A 20,396-nucleotide genomic window follows, 5' to 3' on the forward strand; every position below is an offset into this window, starting at 1 on the left:
TCTGCTGCAGTAAATTAGATTAGGAGGGCCTTGTTTTAAACACAAGGGGTATGTGGATCAACTACTGGACTGCCCCGAACTCCAGCAAATGGAAATTTAAAGAGGGATTTTGGTCAGATGAGTCTCCTGGGAATGGTGTGTTTTCTTATATCAGGGAAGTGAACAATAAGTGGGGATTAAAGAGGCCATGGGCAGTTCATGAGTCCCTCTAGGTCTGTAAGGGTCTGAGTCACTGTAAGCCTGTCTCCATGTACACTTCAGTAAACTTGTACTCTCATTTTTAAAAACTGAATTAAAAACTCAGTTTTAAAACTGAACTGAGGTCTTCACTTATGTTCAGTTCATAAACTGCAGTTAAACATAAACATAAACTGAGCCTACACTGAGCTTGAACAGAAAGCTAAGCCAACACTTATAAGCGGACTTCTCCACAAATTAGGTTGGCACCATGGCCTCTGTCACGATAGAGCAGCGGTGGTCATCTTGGCCTACAACTCCCATCAGCCCTAGCCAGCATAGCCAATGGTGAGGGATGATAGGAATTGTAGGCCAAAACATATGGAGGGCCACATGTTGCCCACCCCTTGTGTAGAGCTATATATATTTTGCCCCCTTTCCAAAGTTGCCCTTGAAATATGTGATTTGCCGGTGATTTACACTCTATGCATCAGAGCCTCAATCTTCGCACACCTGTTTATGTGGAAGTGCCCTAAGGCTGGAGTCACGTTCTTATCTTCACAGTGTCCTTGAGGGAGGAAGGAGCTGATTAACTGTCAGGGCCAAACTGGGGCCTTTCCAGGTTTTCCTTGAGTGCTCTGTTTTATTGAATAGCATCCTAGGATAATTATTTCGATTGTGTTTTGTGGAGGGAGGGTCCTGATTCTCTCTCTCTCTCTCTCTCTCTCTCTCTCTCTCTCTCTCACTTCTTATGACAACTCCATAAAATAATGTTATAAAAAACAGTATCCTAAAGCTGTGCGCAACAAGATATTTTTATTCCCACCTCCACCCCCAGTCTTACTAGCAATTAATATAACCCAAAAAGAATAAATCTGCCCCTGGCATTGGGTTTCTTTTTAAGCAGCTCTATACTTTATGCAGCAAACAACATTCCTGCATGTGTGCCAGAGTTAGAATGATGTTTCCTACAGCAAACATCTAAAGTATGGGTGACATCATAAATGCATCTGTACATCCACCTGGGAGCCCTGATTAATCTTCTGAGCTGCCCTTCCTCCTAATTTCCTCCTAGTTTAAGGGCTGCTACGCTTTCCCTGCTGGGGCTACTATGACTGAAGGGGAAACTCCTGATTGTGGAATAACAAGCGAAACAAGGAATGGCTGTAGGAGTGCGCGCCAAATCTCTAAACAACTCAGACTCTGCCTAGATACCAGAATGTAAGCTGCCCCCTGCCCAAGGGTCTGCAGGTGGTTGTGCAATGCAGTGTGGGCCTGCCTCTGTTCCTAACCCAACATCTTTCCGGGACAGGATAAAGGGCCTTGCAGGGGGAGGGCGGCTGTTGTAGGCAAAGAGAATAGGCCCTTTCTAGTTATGACTCTTTACGAGAAAACTAGAGTGACTCATCCATCTGGCGCAGGATAGATATTCTCAGCAGCGCAGGCAAGGAAGGAAAATAAAGGAATATGCTTAATTTTTAATCTTCTGGAGGGAAAGATGCATTTCTGAGAGGAGGAATGGGATGAGGATTTTGGCTATATTGGGCTGCTCAGAGCTAATGTAGAACACCCACCCCGCAAATCAGAAATCAAGGAGCATTAATCCAATAAGTGCTGGAGACAAACTTATTAAAGGAAGTGGAAGTGCAACGAAACATTACAGTGTATCTTCACCTCAAAATGGAAGTGCTTTTGTCCAGGGTGTGACAGCACCTTCCTCAGGGATACTATAAGCCAGCCTTCCTCAGGCTGATGCCCTCCAGATGTACTGGATGACAACTCCCAGCATCCCCAGCTAGCATGGCCAAGGGCCATGGGAGTTGTAGTTCAACACATCTGGAGGGCACAAGGCTACTATAAGCTGTAAAGAGCTCAAACAGGCCAATTAGCTCCCCCCTCGCCCACCTCTGTTTTTTTCTTTCTTCTCCAACTGATGTTCCACGTTCTCTGGCATCTGAGCATGCTGAGAACCTCTCCTTTCTTAGTGGCCCCATTTTGGCTCCAATCCAGTTGGTGCACCACAAATTCCTTCACAGAGGCGAACTTTTTCTTTTCCCCCGGTGCCCAGGGCACAGAACGCATTAGGACTGAGGTTATGCATTCATTCTTAATGTGTCTCTTGCACCTGTTGGTTTTCTGTTTCTTTGTTCTAATTATTATTACTCCAAAGTCCCTCATCTCGAAGAAGCTGCAACTGCAGTATCCAGGAAGAACCAGCTCCTCCTTCTCCCAATGGCAATGTGTCTATGGGCCTATTTTCTGCCTTTTAATTATAAGTTTTGTTAGCCCTGCTATTTGCACGCATGCAACGGAAGCTAGTAATTTGGCAGGGGAGAATGCCATCGCAATCTATACAAAGCAAAAGTGGGGGTGGAGTGAGGGGGCTGGTTTTCTGAGCCATGCTTGCATGTTTTCTCACCAGTACATGAAGCTGAGGCAGGAAACAGTGAAGGGAAAAGTAATGGGTTGTGTGAGGCAGATCTGAGAGAGAGGAAACAACTGACCACAGCAGGAGCACTGTGCAACTTTTTAGGTGACAGTCCAACAACTGGAAGGTGGGGGGAGGGATTAAATTTCTGGACACCAACTTAACTTTTTGCCCAAATCAGGAAAAAATTAGAGAAGTAAAGAAAGGCAGTAATTGTAATTCTGATCTTCAAAAAAGGAGACCATAATCTCCCTTCAATTACAGGCCAATTAGTCTTATTGATATTGCAGCCAAACTATATGCCAGACACCTGCTGAACAAACTGGACGATTGGGCCTCCACAAATAACATCCTTATAGAAGAACAAGCTGGTTTTCGAGCTGGGTACTCAACAATGGATCATTGTTGAGTACTAGACCACCTGGTTAACAAGTATAAAAATAAAAAAAAATTAAAACTGTACGTAGCATTCATTGATTTCAAAGCAGCTTCTGATTCAATTAATAGGAACAGGTTATGGGCAAAATTCCCCTTCATGGATCACTGCCTTGTTGTGGCGAAGGGGCTTGCGTAACTCAGTGAAGCCATAAGCTATGCCATGCAGGGCCACCCAAGATGGACAGGTCATGGCGGAGAGTTCTGACAAAATGTGGTCCACTGGAGAAGGAAATGGCAACCCACTCCAGTATTCTTGCCAAGAAAACCCCATGGAACGTATCACAAGGCTAAAAGATATGACGCCAGAAGATGAGCCCCTCAGGTCGGAAGGTGTCCAATAAACTCCTGGGGAAGAGCAGAGGGTATTTCCAAGTTGTGCCAGAAAGAGTGAAGCGGCTGGGCCAAAGCCGAAAGGACACTCACCTGTGGATGTGTCTGGTGATGAAAAGAAAATCGATGCTATAAAGAACAATATTTTAAATTGTTTTATGGGGGTTGTACATCGCCCAGAGTGGCTGGGTGACCAGTCAGATGGGCGATTAATAAATTTAATAAATAAATAAATAAATAAATATTGTTTAGGAACCTGGAATGTAAGATCAATGAATCAAGGTAAGCTGGAGGTGGTCAAACATGAGATGGCAAGATTGAACATCGACATCTTGGGCATTAGCGAACTAAAATGGACAAGCATGGGCAAATTTAATTCAGGTGACTATCATATCTACTACTGTGGGCAAGAATCCCTTAGAAGAAATGGAGTAGCACTCATAGGCAACAAAAGGGTGGGAAAAGCAGTACTGGGGTACAATCTCAAAAACGACAGAATGATCTCAGTACGAATCCAAGGCAAACCATTCAACATCACAGTAATTCAAGTCTATGCCCAACCACTGATACCGAAGAAGCTGAGGTTGATCGGTTCTATGAAGACCTACAACACCTTCTAGAACTAACACCAAAAAAAGATGTCCTCTTCATCATAGGGGATTGGAATGCTAAAATAGGAAGTCAAGAAATCACCGGGATAACAGGCAAGCATGGCCTTGGTGTACAAAATGAAGCAGGACAAAGGCTAATAGAGTTTTGCCAAGAGAACACGCTGATCATAGCAAACACTCTTTTCCAACAGCACAAGAGGCGACTCTACACATGGACATCACCACATGGTCAATATCGAAATCAGATTGATTATGTCCTTTGCAGCCAAAATTGGAGAAGCTCCATACAGTCAGTAAAAGCAAGACCTGGAGCTGACTGTGGCTCAGATCATGAGCTTCTTGTTGCAAAATTTCAGCTTAAATTGAAGAACGTAGGGAAAACCACTAAACCATTCAGGTATGACCTAAATCATATCCCTTATGAATATACCGTGGAGGTGAGGAATAGATTTCAGGGATTAGACCTGATAGACAAAGTGCCTGAGGAACTATGGAGGGAGGTCCGTAACATTGTTCAGGAGGCAGCAATGAAAACCATCCCAAAGAAAAAGAAATGCAAGAAAGCCAAGTGGCTGTCTGATGAGGCTTTACAAGTCCCTGAGGAAAGAAGGGAAGCGAAAAGCAAGGGAGAAAGGGGGAAGATATATGCAACTGAATGCAGAGTTCCAGAGAATAGCAAGGAGAGACAAGAAGGCCTTCTTAAATGAACAATGCAAAGAAATCGAGGAAAACAACAGAATGGGAAAGACTAGAGATCTCTTCAAGAAAATCGGAGATCTCAAGGGAACGTTTTGTGCAAAGACGGGCATGATAAAGGACAAAGAAGGCAGGGACCTAACAGAAGCAGATGAGATTAAGAAGAGGTGGCAAGAATACACAGAAGAACTATACAGGAAAGATCTGAATGTCCCTGATAGCCATGATAGTGCGGTCACTGAACTTGAGCGGGACATCCTCGAGAGTGAAGTCAAGTGGGCCTTAGGAAGCATTACTAACAACAAAGCTAGCGGAGATGACAGTCTTCCAGCTGAGCTATTCAAAATCCTAAAAGATGATGCTGTTAAAGTGCTGCACTCAATATGCCAACAAATTTGGAACACTCAGCAGTGGCCACAAGACTGGAAAAGGTCAGTTTACATTCCAATTCCAAAGAAGGGCAATGCCAAAGAGTGTTCAAACTACCGCACAATTGCGCTCATTTCACATGCCAGCAAGGTGATGCTCAAAATCCTACAAGCTAGGCTTCAGCAGTATGCGAACCGAGAACTACCAGAAGTACAAGCTGGGTTTCGAAGAGGCAGAGGAACTAGAGATCAAATCGCCAACATTCGCTGGATCATGGAGAGAGCAAGAGAATTCCAGAAAAACGTCTATTTCTGCTTCATTGACTACGCTAAAGCCTTTGATTGTGTGGATCACAACAAACAGGCAAATTCTTCAAGAGATGGGAGTACCAGACCACCTTACCTGTCTCCTGAGAAACCTGTACGAGGGTCAGGAAGCCACAGTAAGAACCAGACATGGAACAACCGATTGGTTCAAAATTGGGAAAGGAGTACAACAAGGCTGCATATTGTCACCCTGCTTATTTAACTTATATGCAGAGTACTTCATGAGAAATGCCGGGTTGGATGAATCACAGGTCGGAATTAAGATTGCCGGGAGAATTATCAACAACCTCAGATATGCAGATGATACCACCCTAATGGCAGAAAGCAAAGAGGATCTAAAGAGCCTCTTGTTGAGGGTGAAAGAGGAGAGTGCAAAAGCTGGTTTGAAACTCAACATGAAAAAAACTAAGATCATGGCATCTGGCCCCATCACGTCCTGGCATATAGAAGGGGAAGAAATGGAAGCAGTGACAGATTTTATTTTCTTGGGCTCCAAGATCACCGCAGATGGTGACTGTAGCCATGAAATTAAAAGACGCTTGCTCCTTGGGAGGAAAGCTATGGCAAACCTAGACAGCATAGTCAGAAGAAGAGACATCACCTTGCCGACAAAGGTCCATCTAATCAAAGCTATGGTTTTCCCAGTAGTAATGTATGGCTGTGAGAGCTGGACTATAAGGAAGGCTGAGCGCCGAAGAATTGATGCCTTCAAACTGTGGTGCTGGAGATGACTCTTACGAGTCCTCTGGACTGCAAGGAGGTCCAATCAGTCCATCCTAAAGGAAATCAACCCTGAGTGCTCATTGGAAGGACAGATACTGAAGCTGAAGCTCAAATATTTTGGCCACCTAATGTGAAGAGAAAACTCTCTGGAAAAGACCCTGATGCTGGGAAAGACTGAGGGCAAAAGGAGAAGGGGACGGCAGAGGATGAGATGGCTAGATAGCATCACCGATGCAATGAATATGGACTTGAGCATGCTCCAGGAGAGAGTGCAGGACAGGAAGGCCTGGCATGCTATGGTCCATGGGGTCACGAAGAGTCGGACACGACTGAACGACTGAACAACAACAACAAATGGGCAAAATTGGCAGATTTAAATTTAGATCGACGTCTCTTGATTCTACTACAACTGTTGCATGAAAACTCAAACATCCAGGTGAATTTTTCTACTGCTGAACACATGACAGACAATATCATAACATCCCAAGGAGTTAAACAGGGGTGTGTCCTGGCCCCTCTTCTCTTTCATCTATTTGTAAATGATATAGTTTTCCATTTGACTGGTGACTTTTATTTCCCAGTAAAATTAGAAGAAAGGAAATTGTCCTTTCTTCTCTGTGCTGATGATCTGATTCTTATCTCATACACCCAGATAGGTTTAGGGAGGTTACTATCAGCATTGGCTGAATATTCCCAAAACAATCTACTATCTATCAATTATGGGAAAACCAAAGTCATGGTCTTCGGACATAGATCCCCATTACACAAATGGAGAATAAATACCCATCCTATTGAGCAAGTATCCTCGTATCGTTATTTCAGTGTTCTTTTTTCAGCTTCAGGAGGCTGGGACGCCCATTTCAAATCCCTGAAACTAAAGACAAACCAACAATTAAACGGTCTATTGAAGTTCTGGCATACAAGGGGAGGTTACCAAATCCACCCAATGCTAATTTTGTTGAAATCAAAACTTATCCCTCAGTTTGTATATGGAGGAGAGTTATGGGCTTTGAAGTCTTCCTATGATATGGAAATATTTCAAAACAAACTGCTGAGAACAATTTTAGGTTTGGCAAGGGTTCATGTTTTATTTTTACGATCAGAAACTGGTCTAATACCAGTTAAATCTATCATGATCATCAGGGCCTTTAACTATTGGCTCAAGACGTTTTTCTCTCCTTCAACTAGATTATCTAAATTGTGTCTTTTAGAACAAATGAGTGTCAATCCATCAAACACATTATTTTGGTTTCAGATACTAATTCCTTATATTCATTATTATGGTTTTTCCTTTAAATATTTTACCATTTTGAATGTTGCCCACAGCAAAGAGGTCTTTAAGGAGAGGGTTTATAGCGTCTCTATCCAAATGGATCTCTGTTCAGTCTCCAGTAATAAGATAGCACCTTGGTTTGCAAAGACAAAGTTTAAATTTGAATGTGAACACTATTTGACTTTAATTACAAACCCTTGTCTTAGATCCGCTCTTGCATGATTGAAGATGGAGCAAATGAAAACAGCAGTTCTAGAAGGGTGTTTTAACAAGACTCCCTATGCCTCGAGGCTCTGCCCCTGCCACAGTGGCAAAGTGGAAGATCTGCCTCATTACTTATTTTATTGCCCTATTTATTCCCAAATCTGTTCCAAATATTTGCATTGTTTTCTTGAAAAAAAAGTCCAGCTGGTCCGACTCAGATAGAATACACTATTTGTTTACTTGTAAAAGTAAGACAGCCCTATTGGCTTTGGCCAACTTTGCTCTTACAGCCCAAATGTATAGAGTTAATTTCATGACCTTGCAGAAAATTAAAAATTAACATGATTTGCTTGATTTTATTTACATATGTTTTATCTTTGCTATTACTCTGCTTGTTGTAACCTTTGGTTGAAACAATAACAGTTTTGATTGATTGAAGAAAGGCAGGGTGGCAGAATGGAAACTGAGCATGTTACAACAGATGGAGCAAATCAGAGTTCAAGCTGAAGGGTAGCATGGTACCCAGAAGCAGGCCAGGAAAACAACTTTCTGGTTGGTTAGATAAAATTGTAACATGATTTACAATTTTAAATCATTTTAAAATGTTTTAAACCATGGAAAACCCATACCCAATCAGTGCATAGTCAAAATAGCTAGTCACATGGTTGCTGAATGATTGTCCATTGCTTGCTCTGTGATGTTCATGTGTTGTGTTGTGGCCTGGGTACATGCTCAGTTTGTATATTTTTCAGAGTCTGTCTAGTTCAGCCAAACGTGTAATCACTTAATTACTCAATATTTGATGTCTTGTGGCTGAGTGTGTGAACAGATGTGATGCTTTCTAATTTATTTATTTATTCATCAAAATAAATCAAAAGATTTTGGAGCAGTGAACAGCAAAGATAAAAGAAGAAACACCATGTTAAAACAATTAAAACATTTTTAAAAGAAACAAGTTCTAATTGTGCTTGAGGCCATGTTAGATTTATGTGAACAGTTTGCTCTGTGGTATACAATTTTTCCAGCATTGGTTGGCTGAATCTTAGGTTTGCAAGTGATTTAAAAGATCCTCTCTAGTCTAGTCCTGGCATTTTTATTTCTAAATATTTCAAACTAAGCACAGCCTATACTCAGCTGCTTCAACCTCTTTATAAACAAAACCCAATTTTATTACAGAAACAGGAAGTTTGGCTACAAATCCACATTTTCTAGCATGTGTGCATTTTCCCTGGCCTGTCACAGGAATGTTACATTTTCTGACTAATCAAAGCGCAGTTCAGTAAACTGGGGGATTTGTTTGTTTGTTTTTGAGGTGTATCTGAGGGACTGTCCCTGTTGTTTACATTGCAGCCATTTGTGCTGCTGAAGAGGCAAGCTGTCTTGCAGCTTAACTGTTATGTGCTGGAAACTTCCAAGAAACATATTGGCTCTTCAGCATTTTTCTGTTTTCATTATGTTCTATAGGGCTAAGTAGGTGTTACATGCAAATGTGTGTAATGGAGCCCCAAGAGTTTCTGTGTTAATGAAAAGCAGTATTAGGAGGCTGCAATTTTGAGCAGAAAAAGAGGCAAGGGAACTATTTAACCCTTTCCCCGCCAGCTGTTTTTCTGGTCAAAATTGCTCCTCCCAGCAGCTTTTTTCACCATGCGGCTCTCAGAAGAGCAGAATCTGAAAGACAGCTGGGAGGGGAAGGGCTCAGTAGCCCCTCCCCCTTGCTGCATGTCTGCTCAAAATTGCAGCTTCCCAAGCAGGTTGTTGTTGTTATTTACACAAATAAAACTGTTGGGGCTCAGCCTTTCAGAGACCACTGAAAGCACACCAGGGACCACTGGTGTCCTCCAGACCAAAGTTTGAGAACCATGGCAGTGTTGTAATTGGTCACTCTGAGTGGATTGTGGAGGATAGACATGCAAGCATTTTGTGGCAGGTCTGTGGCTAGAATGGGGTACGGATGCAAATTTCAGGGGAGAAGCAGGAGCTGTGAAAGAAAATGTAGGGTGCAACCCTATGCATGTTTAGACAGAAAAAAATCCTATAAATCCCAGTATGCCCCAGCCAACCATGCTGGCAGGGGCATGCTGAGAGTTGTAGCACTTCTTTTCTGTTTAAAAATGCAAATGGTTGTACCCTTATTTGTGCTTTTGACTGACCACTGACTCTGTGTGTGTGTGTGCGCGCGTATGGTGGTGGAAGATCAAAACTGAACATGTCCTGTTTGCTGCATGGTGGGGACACAGCACTTCCTGTCCTCCCACCTCTGTGTTAGAAAATAACAGGATTTTCGAACTGCTTCAAATATCTTTTGTAGAGCAGAATCAAAATTGCAAGGTGCTACAATTGCAATTATCATCTTTGCTCAAAATTTAAGAGTTGGGAAGCAGGCATGGATTTTCTGAAGTCTGCCCAAGGTGGGAAAATGTTTAGTTGCAACCAGGCATTGTGAGATGGCTAAAATGAGGTTCCTCCTGCAATCTAACGTCTTGGCATGGCCAAGCATAGAGCAGAAGAGGTCTTATTCTTATTTATTTATTGGAAGAGAGAATCTAGTTAAGTAGGGCATAGACATTTTACTGCCTCCTACAACCATTGTGGATGGCAAAAATAGATAAACTTTCTCTACTTGTTTCATCCCAGAATGAAGGAACATCAAAAGAGGATGGTGGGGGAGGATTGCCAGGAGATTCCCATTTTTAGCTGGATGTGGTAATAGGCCTATATTTAACTTTGCTAGTACAAAAGCACTGAAAATCCTGCCCTTGGCTAGCAGAGAGATAATTATGAGGGCTGCGTCTTGTTTACAGGGTGCAGCCCACTGATCGTCTGTAGGAGAACTAGCTGGTTAGTGGGCTCCTATTCATTTCCCATTGCAGTTAACCAAACATTGGTTTAGGGTACACTTTTGCATGTTCTGTGTTTTCTTCTCTAGAATCCCAGAAGTCCACAGATGTGTTTTTAAATTTATGAAACAAGCCCATATTCAGGACACCCTTAAGCACAATTAACTTGTGTTAACTGATCCTTCGTAGGCACTCTTTCTGAAGAAGAGAAGAAATGCTTAGATGGAACCTAGATCTTTCATCCAATATTCGATGAAGAATCCAAACAGATACATTTGAGGGCGACTGGAATCTTAGTGGCTTTGCTGGCCTCTTAGAACAAGTGAGACATGGCAAGAGAGACAATCCCCTCTTCTTGGACTAACTAGCTCAAAAATGCTAGAAGCAAGCTTCAGAGTCAAAACACAAGCACTTCTGAACTGATATACAGTCAGGGCCAGAAATATCAGAATAAGGATAACTGTTTTGGCAGTTGGCCTCTGTACACCACCACATTGAAGTTGAAAGGAAACACACCCAGATGGGAGCGAAGTCAGGACTTTCAGCTGTAATTCAAGGGGTTTGACAAAAGTGGGGCACTAACCATTCAGGAAGTACAGCCAGTGGCATACACACACACACACCTATCGTTGGTGGCTCATAAGTAATGGAATGAATGGCTGACAAGCAGATAAAAGGCCTGGAGGTGTTCTTGAGTGTTACATTTGCATTTTATTTATTTTTATTTATTGCATTTATACCCCGCCTTTTTTCCTCTTGCAAGGAACCCAAGGCGGCTTACATTATCATCCTCCTCTCCATTTTATCCTCACATTAGCAACCCTGTGAGATGGGTTGGGCTGAGAGTGTGTGACTGGCCCAAAGTCACCCAGTGAGCTTCCATGGCCGAGTGGGGACTAGAACCCGGATCTCCCAGCTCCTAGTCCTGAACTCCCAACATGAGGTCCAAAGAGGTGTCCATGCGAATGAAGGAGGCCTTCATTAGGCTGAGGAAACAAAATAAACCCATCAGAGAGATAGCAAAAACAGTGGGAGTGGCCAGTACAACAGTTTGGAACATCCTGAAAAAGAAGGAATTAACTGGCAAGCTCAGCAACAGCAAAAGGCCTGGAAGACCACGGAAGACAACTAAAGCGGATGACCGCAGAATTCTGCTCATGGTGAAGAGGAACCCTTTCACAACATCTAGCCAGGTCAAGAACGCTCTTGCGGAGGTAGGCATGTCATTGTCAACATCTACAGTCAAGAGATGGCTTTATGAATGTAAATACAGAGGCTTCACAACAAGGTGCAAACCACTGGTAATGCTCAAGAACTGAAAGGCCAGATTAGCCTTTGCCAGCAAACACCTTAAAAAGCCTGCCCAGTTCTGGAATAAGATCCTTTGGACTGATGAAACCAAGATGAACTTGTACCGGAATGATGGGAAGAGAAAAGTATGGAGAAGGAAAGAAACAGCTCATGATCCAAAGCATACCACATCATCTGTCAAACATGGTGGAGGCAGTGTTATGGCATGGGCATGTATGGCTGCCAATGGAACTGGGTCACTGTTGTTTATTGATGACCTGACTGCTGATAAAAGCAGCAGGATGACGTGTACAGGGCTATACTTTCTGCTCAGATTCAGCCGAATGCTGCCAAACTGGTAGGACGCCGCTTCATATTGCAGATGGGTAATGACCCAAAACATACAGCAAAAGCTACCCGAGACTTGCTCAAGGCAAAGAAGTGGGATGTTCTTCCATGGCCAAGTCAGTCACCTGATCTCAACCCAACAGAGCATGCTTTTCACTTACTGAAGATAAGACTGAAGGCAGAAAGACCCACAAACAAGCAGCAGCTGAAGGCAGCTGCAGTGAAGGCCTGGCAAAGCATCTCGAGGGAGGAAACTCAGCATTTGGTCATGTCCATGGGTTCCAGACTTCAGGCAGTCATTGACTGCAAAGGATTTTCATCCAGGTATTAAAGGCGATCTTGAAGTTTGAAATGATGTTGGTTTGTTCCATTACTTATGAGCCACCAACGATGGGTGTGTGTGTATGCCACTGGCTGTCCTTCCTGAATGGTTAGTGCCCCACTTTTGTCAAACCCCTTGAATTACAGCTGAAAGTCCTGACTTCGCTCCCATCTGGGTGTGTTTCCTTTCACCTTCAATGTGGTGGTGTACAGAGGCGAACTGCCAAAACGGTTATCCTTGTTCCGATATTTCTGGCCCTGACTGTAAATGCGATCTGTTTTAGGTCAAGGTAATTAGCACTCTCCAGCAGGGCCAGGCCTGCCGCGAGACAGAGTTGAGGTTGTTGTCCCAGATAGAGATGCTGGGGGTGGCAATGCTTGCTGCCCCCCAGCAATTCCTCCTGAGCCCTCCAGCTGTTCCCATCCCCCTGAGCAGGCACCCCGGCAATGGCAATGCTGGCTCGGACTGGCCTTGCCTCTTGCTGTCTCCCAGCGCATCACGGACAGGATGGGCCTGAGCTGCCCTGCCCATTTGTTGCAGGATGGTGCCACCACCTCTGTGCTTGCAGTGTGTGTCTGAGCAGGCCGCAAACAGCCAGGCAGTGTGGTGAGCGGACAGTGGTGAGCTGTGGAAGGACAGAGCTGCCCTGAGCCCCTGAGCTGCCCCACTAACTCCGGTGCGGTGGGGGATCCTGTCCCATCACCAGTGTCGAAGTAAGATTCAACCGCTAGTCCAACCAGCTTCTGTTCATGGAACTGAGGGGTGGGGGGGTGGCATTTCTCCTTCGCTTCCGGCGGCAAATGTTTGGCTGGCCCTGCTGGCAGAGAACCTTGCCTAGCAATTCCGTGAACAGGCATGGGGGCTGGGGAAAAGGCTGACCTTGTGATGTTCCTGAAAGGACCTTCAGCCCTTTAAGCTCTTGCCAAGTATTAGACACTAAATTCCATCATCCCAATGACCTTTGGGTGCTGCAATGGAAATAATCTAATCTTATCCAATCACGCACATGGGGAAAGTTTTCATTGTAGACTTCTATGATCAAGAGCTACTAAAACTAGGTTTGCAAATCTAAGAGCATGTACTAGAGAGTACAACAGAAGATGCCCTGTACTGAGTGAGACCGTGAGTCCATCCAGCTCCGTATTGTCTACACATGGCAAGAACTATCTAGGGTAGGGGTCTCCAACCTTTTTGGACCCTTGGGCACATTTGGGCATTTGAGAAACTGCTGTGGGCAACACTACAAAATGGCTCTGATGGAGGATGCGGCTAGTCACATAATGGCTGCCATGGGGGCCTGGCTAGTCAAAAGAGGTGGGTTGGGTAGAAGTAGTGAGTCTAGAGGCTGGGGGGGGGGAATAGCAAGTCAAATAGGTAAGGAGGAGAGAAAGAGCGAGGCTAGAGGCTGGAAGTGGACAGAAACAGCAAGATAAAAGGGTGAGCAGGAGAAAAAGAGCAAAGCTTGTGGCTAGGAAGGGAGAGAAAGGGAAGAAAGAAAAACAGCGAGGAAAGGGGTTGGGTGGAGAGAAATAGCAAAGCTAGAAGCTGGTAGTAGGTGGGCAGGGAGAGAGAATGAGAGAGAGCAAAGAGGAAAGGTCTGTGTGGACAGAAGAAGATGGGGGGCAGGAAGCAACTCTTTCCTTACTGCCCACTGAACAGCTGATCAGCAGCAGATTTGGGAACAGGAAGGAGAACCTGGCACCCGAACATTTTCCAAGTTTTTTTTAATTAAAACAACATTTTTGAAGGGGGCAGGGAGTGGAGAGCTTCCCCATCACCTTTGGAGGCTTCCATGGGTGCCAGGGCACTTTATTAGGGACCCCTGGTCTAGGGTTTCAAACATTTTCCCCATCTCCTACCTGGAGATGCCAGGAATTTAACCTGGGATTGTTTGAATCAGTGATGTGGGTTTTCCAGAAAATTTTGAATCGGAAAATTTTCCAGTGCAAATTAGGGTAATTTGCATAGGGTACTTTGCATAGGGTTTTTTTTCAGTTAACATCAGAAACATGTTCTGATGCCCTAGAGCGGGGGCAGACAACTTGTGGCCCTCCAGATGTTTTGGCCTACAACTCCCATGATCCCTCACCATTGGTTATGCTAGCTACAGCTGTTAGCCAAAACATCTGGAGGGCCACAAGTTGCCCACTCGTGCCCTAGAGAGATCTAATTTAGCATGTTTGTTAGCAGCCACGCCAGCCAGGTGAGGCAGTGGCTGTTCTGAATCAGTGCCTGTGCACAGTAATGGACTGGATGAGGGCCAATAAAGTGAAACTCAATCCAGACAAGACGGAGGTACTGTTTGTGGGTGGTTCGTCTGCCCGGCTAGGTGATATTCAACCAGTTCTGGAGGGGGTTGCACTCCCCCTAAAGGATCAGGTTCGTAGTTTGGGGGTGCTCTTGGACCCAGAACTGTCACTTGAGGCACAGGTGAACTCAGTGGCACGGAGCACTTTTTATCAGCTTAGGCTGGTATACCAACTACGCCCTTATCTGGACAGAGATAGCCTAGCTACAGTTATCCATGCTCTGATAACTTCTCGTCTGGATTACTGCAATGCGTTATACGTGGGGCTGCCTTTGAAAATGGTCCGGAAACTTCAGCTGGTCCAAAATAGGGCAGCAAGATTGTTAACAGGGACTGGCCTGCGAGCTCATATTACGCCAGTACTTTTCCAGCTGCACTGGCTGCCAGTCCATTTCCGGGCCCGATTCAAAGTGCTGGTGTTAATATTCAAAGCCCTTAACGGCTTGGGGCCAGGTTACCTGAAGGATCACCTCCTCCCATATGTGCCTGCCCGGACCTTAAGATCATCGTCAGCAGCCTTTGTCCGTGAGCCTCTGCCAAAGGAAGTGAGGCGGGTGGCTACTAGGAGGAGGGCTTTTTCTGCTGTGGCACCCCGGCTCTGGAATGAGCTCCCTAGTGAGGTTCGCCTGGCACCTACATTGTATTCCTTTCGGCGCCAGGTGAAGACTTTTTTATTTTCCCAGGCATTTTAGCATTTTAGCTTTCTAAATTTTTATCTTTGCTGTTTTAAATCTGTATTCTAACTCCTGCACTGCTGCTAGGTTTTACTGTGGTTGTATTGTTATATTGTAGTTTTAATGTTCTATATATTTTAAATTGTTTTATTGTGTGTTGTTTGGTTTTAATTTTTGTGAACCGCCCAGAGAGTTTCGGCTATTGGGCAGTATAGAAATGAAATGAATGAATGAATGAATGAATGTCAGTGGAGCTTGCATAAGGGAGCTCCGCTGACTTGTCACAATCCAAAAACAAGCATCTCCGTTACTTTTAGGGCTTCCTCTAGGAAGTGTTAAAACTCCATATTGCAAGCGGTGGGCTCCGCTTACGCAACAGAATCAGAGGGAGGGGCCACTTATGGAACCAGGTTGGAGGGGATGCTATTGCCATTGCTTAAATATAAGGAAAAACCCAAAGATACTGAAAACTGTTGACACGCTAATTAATTTTTGCAACTGAAAGAACTGTGCTTGATATGCTGACAACCACTCCTCTCTTTCAACAGAGTTCAACTCTCTTCTACTGAGGTTGTTGGGGACCGTCAGTTTTGCTGTCACTATTTATTAGTTCCATTTCACTTGGAGACGTATCTGTCTTTCAATGACATATATGTATGCTAGGGATAATCACCTGAAGAACATTAATTACAGCTTTGAAACTGCCAAGCTTGGCTGATACTGTACTTGCAAATGGCAAGTTACTAATTCCTTGTTACTAATGAATTTATGAAATGGAAATTTTCCAAGAAAAACAAAGCACTTGAAAATTTTCCACAGAAAAATTTCTGCCCCACATCAATGCTTGTATGCAAAGCCTGTGCTCTGCCAATGAGCTATAGCTGTTCTTCAGTGAGGAATAAATCCCCTTGAATTTCATCGAACTTACATCTAAATCAACATGCTTGGGATTATGCTGCACATCTCCTACATATTCACCACAATTATCAGTTCCTTGCCTCTGTGATGTTGTTGTTGTTGTTCAGTCGTTCAGTCGTGTCCGACTCTTCGTGACCCCATGGACCATAGCACGCCAGGCCTTCCTGTCCTGCGCTCTCTCCCGGAGTGTGCTCAAGTTCATATTCATTGCATCGGTGATGCTATCTAGCCATCTCATCCTCTGTCGTCCCCTTCTTCTTTTGCCTTCAGTCTTTCCCAGCATCAGGGTCTTTTCCAGAGAGTTTTCTCTTCGCATTAGGTGGCCAAAATATTTGAGCTTCAGCTTCAGTATCTGTCCTTCCAATGAGCACTCAGGGTTGATTTCCTTTAGGATTGACTGATTTGACCTCTTTGCAGTCCAGGGGACTCGTAAGAGTCTTCTCCAGCACCACAGTTCGAAAGCATCAATTCTTCGGCGCTCAGCCTTCCTTAGAGTCCAGCTCTCACAGCCATACATTACTACTGGGAAAACCATAGCTTTGATTAGACGGACCTTTGTCGGCAAGGTGATGTCTCTGCTTCTGACTATGCTGTCTAGGTTTGCCATAGCTTTCCTCCCAAGGAGCAAGCGTCTTTTATTTCATGGCTACAGTCACCGTCTGCGGTGATCTTGGAGCCCAAGAAAATAAAATCTGTCACTGCTTCCATTTCTTCCCCTTCTATATGCCAGGACGTGATGGGGCCAGATGCCATGATCTTAATTTTTTTCATGTTGAGTTTCAAACCAGCTTTTGCACTCTCCTCTTTCACCCTCAACAAGAGGCTCTTCAGATCCTCTTCGCTTTCTGCCATTAGGGTGGTATCATCTGCGTATCTGAGGTTGTTGATAATTCTCCCGGCAATCTTAATTCCGACCTGTGATTCATCCAAGCCAGTGTTTCTCATGATGTACTCTGCATATAAGTTAAATAAGCAGGGCGACAATATGCAGCCTTGTCGTACTCCTTTCCCAATTTTGAACCACTCGGTTGTTCCATGTCTGGTTCTTACTGTTGCTTCTTGCCCCTCGTACAGGTTTCTCAGGAGACAGATAAGGTGGTCTGGTACTGCCATCACTTTAAGAATTTGCCACAGTTTGTTGTGATCCACACAATCAAAGGCTTTAGTGTAGTCAATGAAGCAGAAATAGACGTTTTTCTGGAATTCTCTTGCTTTCTCCATGATCCAGCGAACGTTGGCGATTTGATCTCTAGTTCCTCTGCCTCTTCGAAACCCAGCTTGTACTTCCGGTAGTTCTCGGTTCGCATACTGCTGAAGCCTAGCTTGTAGGATTTTGAGCATCACCTTGCTGGCATGTGAAATGAGCGCAATTGTGCGGTAGTTTGAACACTCTTTGGTGTTGCCCTTCTTTGGAATTGGAATGTAAACTGACCTTTTCCAGTCTTGTGGCCACTGTTGAGTGTTCCAGATTTGTTGGCATATTGAATGCAGCACTTTAACAGCATCATCTTTTAGGATTTTAAATAGCTCAGCTGGAAGACTGTCATCTCCACTAGCTTTGTTGTTAGTAATGCTTCCTAAGGCCCACTTGACTTCACTCTCGAGGATGTCCGGCTCAAGTTCAGTGACCGCACTACCATGGCTATCAGGGACATTCAGATCTTTCCTGTATAGTTCTTCTGTGTATTCTTGCCACCTCTTCTTAATCTCATCTGCTTCTGTTAGGTCCCTGCCTTCTTTGTCCTTTATCATGCCCGTCTTTGCACAAAACGTTCCCTTGAGATCTCTGATTTTCTTGAAGAGATCTCTAGTCTTTCCCATTCTGTTGTTTTCTTCGATTTCTTTGCATTGTTCATTTAAGAAGGCCTTCTTGTCTCTCCTTGCTATTCTCTGGAACTCTGCATTCAGTTGGATATATCTTTCCCTTTCTCCCTTGCTTTTCGCTTCCCTTCTTTCTTCAGCTACTTGTAAAGCCTCATCAGACAGCCACTTGGCTTTCTTGCATTTCTTTTTCTTTGGGATGGATTTCGTTGCTGCCTCCTGAACAATGTTACGGACCTCCCTCCATAGTTCCTCAGGGACTCTGTCTATCAGGTCTAATCCCTGAAATCTATTCCTCACCTCCACTGTATATTCATCAGGGATATGATTTAGGTCATACCTGAATGGTTTAGTGGTTTTCCCTACGTTCTTCAATTTAAGCTGAAATTTTGCAACAAGAAGCTCATGATCTGAGCCACAGTCAGCTCCAGGTCTTGTTTTTACTGACTGTATAGAGCTTCTCCATCTTTGGCTGCAAAGGTCATAATCAATCTGATTTCGATATTGACCCTCTGGTGATGTCCATGTGTACAGTCGTCTCTTGTGCTGTTGGAAAAGAGTGTTTGCTATGATCAGCGTGTTCTCTTGGCAAAACTCTATTAGCTTTTGTCCTGCTTCATTTTGTACACCAAGGCCATGCCTGCCTGTTATCCCGGTGATTTCTTGACTTCCTACTTTAGCATTCCAATCCCCTATGATGAAGAGGACATCTTTTTTTGGTGTTAGTTCTAGAAGATGTTGTAGGTCTTCATAGAACCGATCAACCTCAGCTTCTTCGGCATCAGTGGTTGGGGCATAGACCTGAATTACTGTGATGTTGAATGGTTTGCCTTGGATTCGTACTGAGATCATTCTATCGTTTTTGAGATTGTACCCCAGTACTGCTTTTCCCACCCTTTTGTTGACTATGAGTGCTACTCCATTTCTTCTAAGGGATTCTTGCCCACAGTAGTAGATATGATGGTCACCTGAATTAAATTCGCCCATGCCTGTCCATTTTAGTTCGCTGATTCCCAAGATGTCGATGTCCAATCTTGCCATCTCATGTTTGACCACCTCCAGCTTACCTTGATTCATTGATGTGACATTCCAGGTTCCTAAACAATATTGTTCTTTACAGCATCGATTTTCTTTTCACCACCAGTCACATCCACAGCTGACTGTCCTTTTGGCTTTGGCCCAGCCGCTTCACTCTTTCTGGTGCTACTTGGAAATTCCCCCTGCTCTTCCCCAGTAGTATATTGGACACCTTCCGACCTGAGGGTCTCATCTTCCGGCGTCATCTCTTTTAGCCTTGTGATACGTTCCATGGGGTTTTCTTGGCAAGAATACTGGAGTGGGTTGCCATTTCCTTCTCCAGTGGACCACATTTTGTCAGAACTCTCCGCCATGACCTGTCCGTCTTGGGTGGCCCTGCACGGCATAGCTTATGGCTTCACTGAGTTACGCAAGCCCCTTTGCCACAACAAGGCAGTGATCCATGAAGGGGCTCTGTGATGTAGTCCTCCCCAAATCTTTTATATTGGACTCTGAGTGATGGTCTGATATCAGTTTTATTTATTTATTTATTTATTTATGCATTCATTTCATTTCTATACCACCCAATAGCCGAAGCTCTCTGGGCGGTTCACAAAAATTGAAACCAAAAAGCACACAGTAAAACAGTATGAACTATAAAAGCATTAAAACCACACTATAACAATACAACCAGAATAAAACCAGAGCAAAACCTAGCAGCAATGCAGAGATTTAAAATACAGATTTAAAACAGCAAAGCTAAAAGACTAGAAAGCTGAAATGCTAAAATTTCAGGGAAAATAAAAAGTTCTTCACCTGGCGCCGGAAGGAATACAATGTAGGTACCAGGCGATATATATTATATCTGTTATAAAGATTCAGGGAGCGTTGTGGCTTGATCATTGGGCTATCAGTGGGGCTAGGTGGTTACTGATAATGTAATATGTAAATGGCTTTTAAACTCTGAATATTGTATTTTAACGTTTTAACTTTTGTAAACTGCCCAGAGAGCTTTGGCTATGGGGCAGTATAGAAATGTAATTAATAACAATAACAACAACAACAACAACAACGTGGCACAGGCAATTCAGGAGGGGGTCCATTTCTGGGTCAGATCTTGAAACAGATGAGCAAAATTTCCCCAAAGCCACCACGCTGTTAGAGGGTTCCCCACAGGACTACTGCTATGAAAGTGGCTTACTGTCATTTATCCATTTCTTGCCCTGCCTCTTCTTGTTTTTTTCCGTTTGAAGAGGCATCACTGGCCAAAACAGGTGCTCTAGATC

The 20,396-nt window shown here is 44.0% G+C and overlaps 1 protein-coding gene across 2 annotated transcripts in view; it reads left to right on the forward strand.

The window, feature by feature from the left end:
• Positions 1-20,396, forward strand: part of CEND1 (cell cycle exit and neuronal differentiation 1) — a 36,586-nt gene that overhangs the window by 8,720 nt on the left and 7,470 nt on the right. The gene's annotated exons all lie outside the window — the stretch shown is intronic.

Source organism: Heloderma suspectum, chromosome 1 (genome assembly GCF_057233095.1).
Source record: "Heloderma suspectum isolate Gila_16-S chromosome 1, 16-S_ref, whole genome shotgun sequence".
NCBI classification, from domain to species: domain Eukaryota; kingdom Metazoa; phylum Chordata; class Lepidosauria; order Squamata; family Helodermatidae; genus Heloderma; species Heloderma suspectum.